Consider the following 13,334-nt stretch of genomic DNA (forward strand, 5'->3'; position numbering starts at 1 on the left):
GTTTTGGTGACTTATGTGGCAGGTTTGATATTGGGAAAATAATATATATATATTTTTTAAACTAGCATACATACAGTATAGTGGTCTAGATTCAACCCATGGCACTATGGTCATATATGGTCATATGAATATAGATTTGATAGAGGCCTGGCCTCCCCTCATAACCTGGTTCCTCTCTAGGTTTCTTCCTAGGTTCCTGCCTTTCTAGGGAGCTTTTCCTAGCCACCGTGCTTCTACACCTGCATTGCTTGCTGTTTGGGGTTTTAGGCTGGATTTCTGTACAGCACTTTGTGACATCTGCTGATGTAAGAAGGGCTTTATAAATACATTTGATTGATAGATTTTGTTGTGGATTAATACATGAAGAAAACAAACATTTGTATTGTCATAAATGTTATTGTCTATAGCCTAAGTAGTATCACAGAAATTTGCCTATAACAGATCACATGGTTAAGTATCAACATTGAAGGAAGAATGGAAAATAGCAATTGGTCGATCCAAGATTTGCGCTCAGGAGATCGTGTTGTGTGTGAGAGCGATGCGCAACGAGTAAGGAAGGTGGAACGGTGTATGTTGGGGAAAGGGTCTCGTTTCTATCCCAACGCTGCTGCAAATCTCGACCTGGTACAGACACACCGTTTTAAGTAAACATTTGTTATAACTAATGCGGGTGTCGTTATTTGTAGAGCCGGACAGGCGCGCGTGTATGGAGCTTTTTAGGAGTTGGGAATGCTCGGTAAGCACGTTAGATCCTATTCGTATTAGGCTTCCTGAATGAGGACACGGATGGATATCGTGGCACTGTCAAAATGACACGGACTCTCACTCTCCTCGCTTTCCTTTTCACTTTGTTAAAACGTAAGTATTTCTTGTATGTGAATTTCGATTGCATTGTCAGTTCAGTTGAAAAATCTCTCTACAATGGGTTGTTGTTCTTGTCGTTGTTATAACTGTACATCTTCAGAAAGGAGGTTCACTTTTGTAATTCACCTACAGTGCATGTAAGAAATTATTTAATTTAATGCCAAATTTCCATGAGTGCATAAAGGTGTATATTTTATTATCAAAGAGGAACATAGTTCAACATGTATTGATGCCTTAATTTCAACAATCATATGTCTTAAATAAATTAGATACAATACTGTCAAGAGAATAAAACAATATTTGTATTACCCCTTATTAGGTCGCACATAGGACAAGCAGTGAAGAACATTCACAGGCTAATCAGCCAACCTGGCCTAAGAGCATTTCTTATTATTTACTTTAATCCGGCACACTCCATTTAGTATGATATGTTACGTTTGGTATGGCATGTATTAATTTATGGATATCCATCATCCATTTCAAATGATATGTTATGAATTACAATGTGTATGATATATTACCAATATGCAAAACCTACAATATGATACGATTTTGCAAATGTACAAAGTGTTACGAATCTTCAAAAGGTATGATATGTTACGAATTCCAATTTGTTGTGGCAACGTAGCTAACACTAATGCTAGCTAGCTGGCTAACATTAGCTACGCTAGGGGTAGGGTTAAGGTTAGGAGTTAGGTTAAAGGGTTAGGGGAAGGGTTAGCTAAAAGGGTTAAGGGAAGGGTTAGCTAATATGCTAAGTAGTTGCAAAGTAGCTAAAAAGTAGTTAGTAGTGGAAAAATGGATAATTAGCTAGTTGTTCGTGATGAGACTGAAAATTCAACCTTTGGGTTGCTAGATGTTCGCATTATATGCCCACCCACCTTTCATTTTTTGCCTTAAATAGCCTTCTGTCTTATGTAACCATACCACACCTAACAAATATATATATTTTTTCTCATAACATCTCATCTCAAACATCTCATTCCAAAATCATGGCCATTAATATGGAGTTGCTCCCCCTTTGCTGCTATAACAGCCCCCCTCTTCTGGGAAGGCTTTCCACTAGATGTTGGAACATTGCTGCGGGGACATGCTTCCATTCAGTATTAGTGAGGTCGGAGGCCTGGACAAGTCTCTGAATGTCCTTGAGTGGCCCAGCCAGAGCCCGGACTTGAACCTGATCGAACATCTTTGGAGAGACCTGAAAATAGCTGTGCAGCAATCCCCATCCAACCTGACAAAGCTTGACAGGATCTGTAGAGAAAATTTGGAGAACCTCCCCAAATACAGGTGTGCCAAGCTTGTAGCGTCATACCCAAGAAGACTTGATGCTGTAATCCCTGCCAAAGGTGCTTCAACAAAGTACTGATTAAAGGGTCTGAACTTAACTGGTAAAATAATGGTAAAATAAAATAAAAATTGTCAAAGACTCCAGCCACCCTAGTCATACTGTTCTCTCTGCTACCGCAGTGGTACTGGAGCGCCAAGTCTAGGTCCATGAGGCTTATAAACAGCTTCTACCACCCAAGCCATAGGACTACTGAACATCTCATCAATTGGCTACCCAGACTATTTGCATCTCCATAGACAAACATTGGTAGTAGAATGGCCTTACTGAAGGTCTCAGTGACTTTCAACATGGCATCATAGGATGCCACCTTTCCAACAAGTCAGTTTGTCAAATTTCTGCCCTGCTATACTATTTGCACCCCCCCCCCCTCTTTTATACTGCTGATACTCTCTGTTATTATCTATGCATAAGTCACTTTAATAACTCTACTTACATGTATATATTACCTCAATTATCTCAACTAACTGGTGCCCCCGCACATGTACTCTGTACCGGTACCCCCTGTATATAGCCTCGCTATTGTTATTTTACTGCTGCTCTTTAATTATTTGTTACTTTTATTTCTTATTTTTCTTTAGGTATTTGTCTTAAAACTGCATTGTTGGTTAATTACTTGTAAGTATTGTATTGGGCGCATGTGACAAATAAAATGTGATTTGATTTGAATAAAAATAATTGTAATATTTTTTTTTCTTTCTAAAAACCTGTTTTTGCTTTGTCATTGTGGGGTATTGTGTGTGGATTGATGAGAATAAGGCTGTAACGTAACAAAATGTGGAAAAAGTCAAGGGGTCTGAATACTTCCAGAAGGCACTGTATAGTGTATATTTCAATGCAAATGCTCTCTCTTATCCTGATGCACTAAGTCAAACCTGTTACAGTAGCCTTTACAATCAGTCAGCAAATATAAGGGCATTCTGGGTATTATCATAGAAAACATGTGTGTATTCACTGTACTGTGGTTAGAGGAGGAGTTTGGTTAAAAGGTTTCCAACAAATGGGCATCAATTGGCCACAATAACAATGATTAAGGAGCTCTGACCGGCCCTTCTCAGGAAGAGAGGGAAGTCACTGGGAGAGTAAAGGATCATATATCACACTTTGCCTATACAGTACAATGGTCATTTACAGCACCTTCTTGCAAGGGAATTTGACAGCGGGGATAGATGCTATGTGTAGCTTTTAACTTGTCCACTCTGCCTTGTTTGGTTCGTTGTCATAGCATGTATGACCTGAAAATAAAGCCAGGGCAAATGGCTAAAGCACACAGACCTGGCTGGTGACCAGGCTACATCGTCTGTCTGTGCTCAGCGTGGAGAACCTGGCAGTAATATTCTAACCATGCAGCTAAATGCCACAGTGTTCTGTAATCAGTAGGACCTCTGGCATGTCTTGAGGGCCAACACTGAAATCCAGATGACAGGATGTTTTTTGCCTGCTGTTTTCTATTGGGTCAAAAGACAGGGTGCATTATGCACCTCCAAATCTCGTCATAGATGCAATTTTTGAGAATGCAGTATTCTGGAGCGTAGAGCAGAGTAACCTTTTTAAAAGTCAACCGTTGCTGATTCAGTCACTATTAACACCACTGCCCTCTCCTGCCAATCACATAATGTCAACGCCACACTTTTAAATTGTTGCCATTAAAAGGAATGTACATTCAAATCAACTGTTATTTGTCACATGCGCCGAATACAACAGGTGTAGCGCTTACCGTGAAATGCTTACTGACAAGCCCTTAACCAACAATGCAGTTCAAGAAAGAGTTAAGAAAATATTTAAAAAGTAAAATAAAAAATAACACGAGAAAATTACATAACAATAACGAGGCTATATACAGGGGGTACCGGTACTGAGTCAATGTGCGGGGGTACAGGTTAGTCGAGGTAATTTGTACATGTAGGTAGGGGTAAAGTGACTATGCATAGATAATAAACAGTGTCAATGTAAATAGCCATTTGATTAATTGTTCAGCAGTCTTATGGCTTGGGGGTAGAAGCTGTTAAGGAGCCTTTTGGACCAAGACATGGCGCTCTGGTACTGCTTTCCGTGCTGTAGCAGAGAGAACAGTCTATGACTTTGGTGACTGGAGTCTTTGACCATTTTTTGGGCCTTCCTCTGACACCGCATAGTGTATAGGTCCTGGATGGCAGGAAGCTTGGCCCCAGTGATGTACTGGGCCGTACGTACTACCCTCTGTAGCGCCTTCTGCTCAGATGCCGAGCAGTTACCATACCAGGCGGTGATGCAACCAGTCAGGATGCTCTCGATGGTGCAGCTGTAGAACTTTTTGAGGATCTGGGGACACATGCCAAATCTTTTCAGTCTCTTGAGGGGGAAAAGGTGGTGTCGTGCCCTCTTCACGACTGTCTTGGTATGTTTGGACCATGATAGTTCGTTGGTGATGTGGACACCAAAGACCTTGAAACTCTTGACACTCCACTACAGCCCCGACAATGTTAATAGGGGCCTGTTCGGCCTTTCTATTCCTATAGTCCACGATCATCTCCTTTGTCTTGCTCACATTGGGGGAGAGGTTGTTGTCCTGCAACCACACCGCCAGGTCTCTTACCTCCTCCCTATAGGCTGTCTCCCCTTTCAAGACCCAGTTGTACACACACACACACACACACACACACACACACACACACACACACACACACACACACACACACACACACACACACACACACACACACACACACACACACACCACACACACACACACACAACACACACACACACACACACCCACACACACACACACACACTGGCCAGTGCCCTTCACCTCTGGGTAAAGAGTGTGGATGTTTGACAGCAGCCTCCCAGGGCTTTGACAACATGCCATCTGTCTTGTAGAGGACCCATTGTGTTTGATGGGAGTCCAGCCAAGTGACTGATGATAGGGGAGCCATGAAAACATGCACCAGTCTATTGTCTGTTGGACACTCCCGAACTCTCAACTCTACATGAAACTATACCTCAATAATTAGGATTTGTGGTAATTGCATGGCACAAACTGGCACATGGGCCTGTCTGATAATAAACTATTGGGAAGAGATCTATAGTCAAAACATGTATCTTATTTTTACCTACCATAATCTGTAAATGTGAATCTATACTATGCATGCCAGTCTCCCTTGGCTACAATTAGAGGAGCGTCTGACTGCATCACTTCTTGTTTTTGTAAGAAACAATGTGTTGAAAATTCCAAATTGTTTGCATAGTCAATTTACACATAGCACGGACACACACACACTTACCCCACCAGACATGCCACCAGGGGTCTTTTCACAGTCCCCAAATCCAGAACAAATGTAAGAAAATGTACAGTATTATAAAGAGCCATGATTGCATGGAACTCCCTTCCATCCAAGATTGCGCAAGTAAACAGCAAACCTGGTTTAAAAAAAACAACGCCTCTCCCCTATTTGATCTAGATATTGTGTGTATGTACTGAAATGTAGGCTACTTAACATTTTAAATGTATGTATATCTGTCCTTGAACTGTTCTTGTCTATTAATGTTCAGTATTATTTCATGTTTCATGTTTTGTGTGGACCCCAGGAAGAGTAGCTTCTGCTATCGCAACAGCTAATGGGGATCCTAATAAAATACCAAATATCAAACCATGAATCTTCAAATTAATATTTTTCAGTGCAACAGTCTTAGCAGCTATTGTAGATTACTCCAGGGCATGTACCATTTGACTAAGCATTCTTCTCCAAAACAATTTCTCCTGACTGTTCTACTCAGCTACCCTCTGCTACTGTATGACAGAGCATTACTCACTATAGAGGAGGGCTGGTGGGGGAAGAGAGAGCGTTTTTTATCATCAACGCCTCCCTGTATTTAACACTTCCAAGTGCAAGGGTATAAAAACCAGGAAGTGTCACAGTAGGTGTTTTGCTCTGCTCCTCTTTGTCCTGGGTTGGGGAGCTGAAAGACTGAAAGACTGAAGTCAGCAACACAGTTTTCATCCAGTCCATACAGAGCTATATAACATACTCCATTAAACAACATAAAAAGACAGGCGTGACAGTCCAGCTATAAAACTAGTGACTAAACACAACAGATTCAGCCAGTGGGTCTTTTTTTAATCACACAGTAATCTAGTTTTTTCATTGTCATAACACAATTGCAATAAAGGTACCAACTCTGACTATTTTCCGCAATTATCTCCAAATCACTGTTGACTCTTTCCACAGGTGGCAGTTGTGCGGACTCAGAGGAGCGTCTGATGAACTGGCTGCTTAGAAACGATCGCTACAACAAGCTGATCCGCCCAGCTGTGAACAGGACAGAGCGGGTCACTGTCAAACTACAGGTGTCCCTGGCCCAACTCATCAGTGTGGTCAGTCTCATGATAGCCATTCCATAGAGCCAGTTAGAGGCCCTGAGACGGAGAGGAGAGATGGGGCAGATGAGGGAGACCACAGAGGGAGAGGAGAGACCAGAGATGGTAAAACAGAAAGGGAGAGCAGAGCTCAGAGGAGTCAGTGGCAACCATGTTAATTACTTACACACATTCTACTGAAAGGACCTGGCCCTAATGACAGCATGGGTATAGGATGGATCTGGCAGGGCTCTACGTCTCTGTCATGTCCAGATTGAAACTTCAGCTCATTGCCTAAGAAAGAGCTGTAAATCTGCCTCAGGAGAGGACGTTGGAGTCCCACACTGATTTACAGGGTCCTCCCTTCCTCCCTGCCCTGGCATGGCCCAGAGAATATCATCAGGACACATACATTCTCTGTTTATGGCCTCTTATTGTCCTCCTCTTTGGTAATTGAAATGTGAATGTCCTGTAAAGTGTAATGGTATGAGAAGTGTGACATATTTGTTTTAAAGCATTGTGCTGCTGCGTGCATTGGAGGTTTGCCCACTCTGCTGCCCACTCCTTTTTAGGGGTGTTCATTTTACTTGCTGTTCAGAGTTGATGCAAGCGCTCTGTGGATTTATCAACATGTCCAACGACGCTCAGATGGCAGATGTGTCCCAGGCGAGGGTGTCATTTATCTTAACAATTGACCCCATGTGCAGGGAATTTATTCAGTGTGAAAACACATCTCTCACTTTTACTCTCTTCTAAATCAAGCATGTGCACTAGATGAATGTGTGCTGGAATCTGTATGTGTGTTTTGTCATTAAACATGCTTTGTGTATCGTATAGTAAATAGTCTGTTTTTAAATGAAGCTAACACTCCACCGCCTTTTTAATTTCCAGAATGAGAGAGAGCAGATTATGACCACCAATGTTTGGCTCACACAGGTAAGTGTGAAGATTATGGTCCTATCCTATTAATCATTCATTACTCAGTCTGTCCCCTCGTCCGTCTCCAGCTCCAGTGTCCTTCTCATTGAACCTGAATTGAAGCAGAACTATGCCTCTGACTCAGACAATCCGGAACAGAACAGAATGATAATTGTGCCCACACCCTTCACCACTTTTCATTTCAATGATAATTAATTGTGTAATTGGTAATGATCTGGTGTTGGCAGAGAGTCCTTATGTGACTGAGTGTAACAGTCAGAACAGTGAGGGTAGCCTATCAGTTAAGAGCGCTGGGCCAGTAACTGAAAGGTCTCTGGTTCGAATCCCTGAGCCGACTAGGTTTAACATGTCTCTATGTACCCTTGAGCAAGGCACTTAACACTAATTGCTTATCTAAGTCGCTCTGGATAAGAGTGTGTGCTAAATGACTACAATGTAAAATACACTGCTCAAAAAAATAAAGGGAACACTTAAACAACACAATGTAACTCCAAGTCAATCACACTTCTGTGAAATCAAACTGTCCACTTAGGAAGCAACACTGATTGACAATAAATTTCACATGCTGTTGTGCAAATGGAATAGACAACAGGTGGAAATTATAGGCAATTAGCAAGACACCGCCAATAAAGGAGTGGTTCTGCAGGTGGTGACCACAGACCACTTCTCAGTTCCTATGCTTCTGGCTGATGTTTTGGTCACTTTTGAATGCTGGCGGTGCTTTCACTCTAGTGGTAGCATGAGACGGAGTCTACAACCCACACAAGTGGCTCAGGTAGTGCAGCTCATCCAGGATGGCACATCAATGCGAGCTGTGGCAAGAAGGTTTGCTGTGTCTGTCAGCGTAGTGTCCAGAGCATGGAGGCGCTACCAGGAGACAGGCCAGTACATCAGAAGACGTGGAGGAGGCCGTAGGAGGGCAACAACCCAGCAGCAGGACAGCTACCTCCGCCTTTGAGCAGGAGGAGCACTGCCAGAGCCCTGCAAAATGACCTCCAGCAGGCCACAAATGTGCATGTGTCTGCTCAAACGGTCAAGAAACAGACTCCATGAGGGAGGTATGAGGGCCCGACGTCCACAGGTGGGGTTGTGCTTACAGCCCAACACCGTGCAGGACGTTTGGCATTTGCCAGAGAACACCAAGATTGGCAAATTCGCCACTGGCGCCCTGTGCTCTTCACAGATGAAAGCAGGTTCACACTGAGCACGTGACAGACGTGACAGAGTCTGGAGACGCCGTGGAGAACGTTCTGCTGCCTGCAACATCCTCCAGCATGACCGGTTTGGTGGTGGGTCAGTCATGGTGTGGGTGGCATTTCTTTGGGGGGCCGCACAGCCCTCCATGTGCTCGCCAGAGGTAGCCTGACTGCCATTAGGTACCGAGATGAGATACTCAGACCCCTTGTGAGACCATATGCTGGTGCGGTTGGCCCTGGGTTCCTCCTAATGCAAGACAATGCTAGACCTCATGTGGCTGGAGTGTGTCAGCAGTTCCTGCAAGAGGAAGGCATTGACGCTATGATGGCCCACCCATTCCCCAGACCTGAATCCAATTGAGCACATCTGGGACATGTCTCGCTCCATCCACCAACGCCACGTTGCACCACAGACTGTCCAGGAGTTGGCGGATGCTTTAGCCAGGTCTGGGAGGAGATGCCTCAGGAGACCATCCGCCACCTCATCAGGAGCATGCCCAGGCGTTGTCGGAGGTCATACAGGCACGTGGAGGCCACACACACTACTGAGCCTCATTTTGACTTGTTTTAAGGACATTACATCAAAGTTGGATCAGCCTGTAGTGTGGTTTTCCACTTTAATTTTGAGTGTGACTCCAAATCCAGACCTCCATGGGTGATACATTTGATTTCCATTGATAATTTTTGTGTGATTTTGTTGTCAGCACATTCAACTATGTAAAGAAAAAAGTATTTAATAGAATATTTCATTTATTCAGATCTAGGATGTGTTATTTTAGTGTTCCCTTTATTTTTTTGAGCAGTGTATATAACCCCCTGTCTCTCCAGCACTGGGATGACTACAGGCTATCATGGGACCCTTCTCAATATGATGGCATTGACAAGCTTCGTATTCCTTCCAGACACATCTGGCTACCTGATATTGTGCTCTATAACAAGTAAGTATTCATTGTCCAGATATATTTTCTAAATGATGAACACATTTTCTAGTAATTTACGGATCATGAAAATCTAACGTGTGATTGTAATACATTTTCTCATAAACATAATACGTTTCTGTAATAGAGTCCTCTCCCCTACCTCCCTCATCACTCTCTCCATAGTGCGGATGGAACCTTGAGGTAACAGTCTTCACCAATGCCATTGTCCAGTTCAACGGCAGCATCGTCTGGCTTCCTCCGGCCATCTATAAGAGTGCCTGCAAGATCGAGGTCAAGCACTTCCCTTTGACCAGCAGAACTGCACGCTCAAGTTCCGGTCATGGACCTACGACCACACCGAGCTCGATTTGGTCCTGAAGACAGGGGTGGCCAGCATGGACGACTTCACTCCAGTGGGAATGGGACATCTTGGCCCTGCCGGGCAGGCGGACGGTTAACCCTCTGGATCCTACCTACGTGGACCTCACTATGACTTCATCATCAAGAGGAAGCCGCTGTTCTACACCATCAACCTAATCATCCCCTTGTGTCCTCATCACCTCTCTGGCAATCCTGGTCTTCTACCTGCCGTCTGATGTGGGGAGAGATGACTCTGTGTATCTCAGTCCTCCTGGCCCTCACTGTTCCTCCTCCTGATCTCCAAGATCGTCCCTCCCACCTCGCTGGACGTGCCTCTGATCGGGAAGTACCTAATGTTCACCATGGTGCTGGTGACCTTCTCCATCATTACAGTGTGTGTGTGCTCAACGTACACCACCGTCCCCCAGCACACACACCATGCCCCCCTGGGTCAAGGTAGTGTTCCTCAACAAGCTGCCCCATCTGCTCTTCATGAGACGCCCGCAGATAACTCTGCCCGCCAGCGCTACGCCAGCAGAGACAACTCCGAGCTCGCAGGTCCATCCTGGCGGACCTGGGCTACCCTGCCACCACACGTCCAAAATAGCCACCGCTGCTGCCATGTCTTCCTCTTCTGCCTTCCTCTCCTCTGCCTCGGCCTTCGCCTCCCCGGGACATTTTTACAACAAAGTCACAGCTCCGCTGGGGTACACCCACACCTTCAGGAAGGGGGAGCCCGCTCCACCGAGTTCCTGCCCAACAGCTTCTCCTCCTCCCAGGACCTCCGCCAGAGAGGCAGCCCAGACTGGGGGGAGATGTACAGGAGGCAGTGGACGGGGTCCGCTTCGTGGCTGATCACATGATGGGGACGATGATAGCCAGAATGTAAGTGAACCATGACCGTGTCAATGGGGTTAGTGTTGTGAAATGAGCTGGAGTTAGGACTCAAAGCAGTGTTTTTTTATTACCTTGGTCCGCAGAGACGTAGTGTGTACAGCTTAGTACTTTAACACCTGGCTCCACTAATGATCATGACCGTGATCAGCTGGACCAGTTGTGTAAGTGCTGGGCTAGGACAAAAGCCTGCACACTCTGTGGTCCTCAAAGACACAGGAATGAAGAATACTAGGATGTGAGGTAGTTGAGAATAAAATCCAGTAAAATGACCCAGACTGTTGTAATAGATTCTTTTCTTAAACAAATCAATGTAAAAGTGAGGTGACCAGGCTTGAAAAATGTCCACTTTCAAAAACTGCTAAGAACAGCAGAGGAGAGGGGTGAAAGGGTCAATAGCTTTTACAAGGTCTGGCTCAGTCATATTTAGACTGGTGCTTTCGCTTTGTTTCTTCATCTTATATTACATTTGCATAATTTTTTACTCAATCACAATTTGTGCGCCATACCCAATTTCTGCATGTCACAGGTGCATGACAGTAATGTGACCATACCTGTTTCTCTGTGTGTTCCCAGGTGATTGAGGACTGGAAGTATGTAGCAATGGTGGTTGACCGTATGTTCCTGTGGATCTTTATAATAGTGGTGTGTGACTGGAACCCTGGGTCTCTTCCTCCAGCCTCTATTCAGCATTCAATAGTCCCCATCCAGCAGCCCAGCTCAGACACACCCCATACCTGAACATCCCCAAGAAGTATGTGTGGTCATACATAGAAATAAGGGTCATAGAACATCAACCAACGCCATGTGGCTACAGCAATACAAGTCTCAGTGTCTCTTTCTGTTTCTACTCACTGGTCCTAACATGACACAATGGTACAATGAAGAGTTGACTTCCTTCATGTAGTTGAAGCAGAGATACAAAGAATGTCCCTCTAAAACTAGACTGAAAGTACAAACATTACCCGGGTGGAGTAATAACCCACATAATACAGAGATATGTCAGATATCATTTGACTCCTATCCATGTTATATCACCCTGTTGTTGAAATGTAAAGTGTCATGAAAAAAATCTATAAATGTATAAAAAGTTCAGTGAGTTTGATTAAATTCATTAACACCCATATGAATCTAAAGTGGTGGAGTACTTCCATGAAATGATGTTCAGTGTGATAAAATAAAATAGCTTGACTCAGTTAAAGCAATTTTCAAAGTGCAAATCAAGAATATTAGGTCATGTTGATAAGATGGATAAAGGGCAAAATCATGTAGCTCAGAACATTATGCACTCAAGCTAGGGTGTTATAAAGAGGCATCCTAACTGATACACCCCATATATAAAATGGTTAGGTGGTATGAGTTACACGTCGTATAACCTATGTGAATTACTGGGGATATTCCCCACAGATGTAGGGTTTTGAGCAATAAACAGTTCCAGTTTAAAAAATATTGGACTCTTTTATTTGGGTTATATGTACGTTTCCTGATTTAATCCATGAACAGAAACATACAGACAGGAAACGTAAAGGCAGTAAGCCCTAATAGTGAAACATATTGCGCCATTCTAAACTGGCCACATATTGTAGAAGCCACTCTGGACACTCCGTTGACATTGCACTGCACTCTCTTTGCGCTCTAGTACCATTCTCCTTTTGATTTTCAATCGCCAGAGCCCTGTTTATACCTGACTTTCTGTCACATCAGCTGCTAATGACAAGGCAAAGCAGCTTTGTTTCCTGACTCATAAAACATCAGTGAATCTCACTGACCTCAACGATGATTATGTGATTAACTGACCAGTTTGAACATCACCTGCCTACTGGGGTGTTTAGGTATATCGGCACTACATCAGGGAAATGTGCAAGCTGGTGCTTTTGACCTAATCATGATGAACCAGATTGTACCCTTCTAATATGCTTACACGTCTCCGAAAGAGTAGCCTCTCTACTAAATGGGATCTTTATCATCTTTGTTGGTCTGTCTTGCCAATGTTTATAGTACTGTACCTATGTCCTGATGTTCATGTTTCTGGTTTTTGTTTTGTCTGGATTTTGGGGGTGGAATTACAATAATAGTGTTCAAATAATTGTAAATAATGCTTTATCTATACAGCCACACTGGCATGACAATAACATAACAGCACACATCTGTTTTATCAGCTCGATAAGCACAGATGTAACATGTTAACACAGCCCACCGAATTGATTACAGCAGCAAGCCATTATTATTTTTGACATACCTTAGGAGAGACCGTGGCAATAGGCAGGATTCCTACTCTTAATGGAAGTGGATTGATGGTTTGAAGCTGCATCCGAAGTAATAAATGAAAATGGGATTGCAGGTTAATGGAAGTCTAGCCTCCGATATGAGGTGTGTGAAGGTTGCTTGTCAAGAGGGGTTTGAGGGTGGGGGTGCCTGGCCTGGGCTTTGTGTGTGCTTTAGTGTGAGTGCAGTTGAGAGCGTCTTTCAGACTC

At 43.8% G+C, this 13,334-nt stretch overlaps 1 pseudogene; it reads left to right on the forward strand.

Annotated features, from left to right (window-relative positions):
- Positions 1–223: 223 nt before the first annotated feature.
- Positions 224–12,140, forward strand: LOC111969328 (neuronal acetylcholine receptor subunit beta-4-like; annotated as a pseudogene).
- Positions 12,141–13,334: the final 1,194 nt, after the last annotated feature.

This window comes from Salvelinus sp. IW2-2015, linkage group LG10 (genome assembly GCF_002910315.2).
Source record: "Salvelinus sp. IW2-2015 linkage group LG10, ASM291031v2, whole genome shotgun sequence".
Taxonomy (NCBI): Eukaryota; Metazoa; Chordata; class Actinopteri; order Salmoniformes; family Salmonidae; genus Salvelinus; species Salvelinus sp. IW2-2015.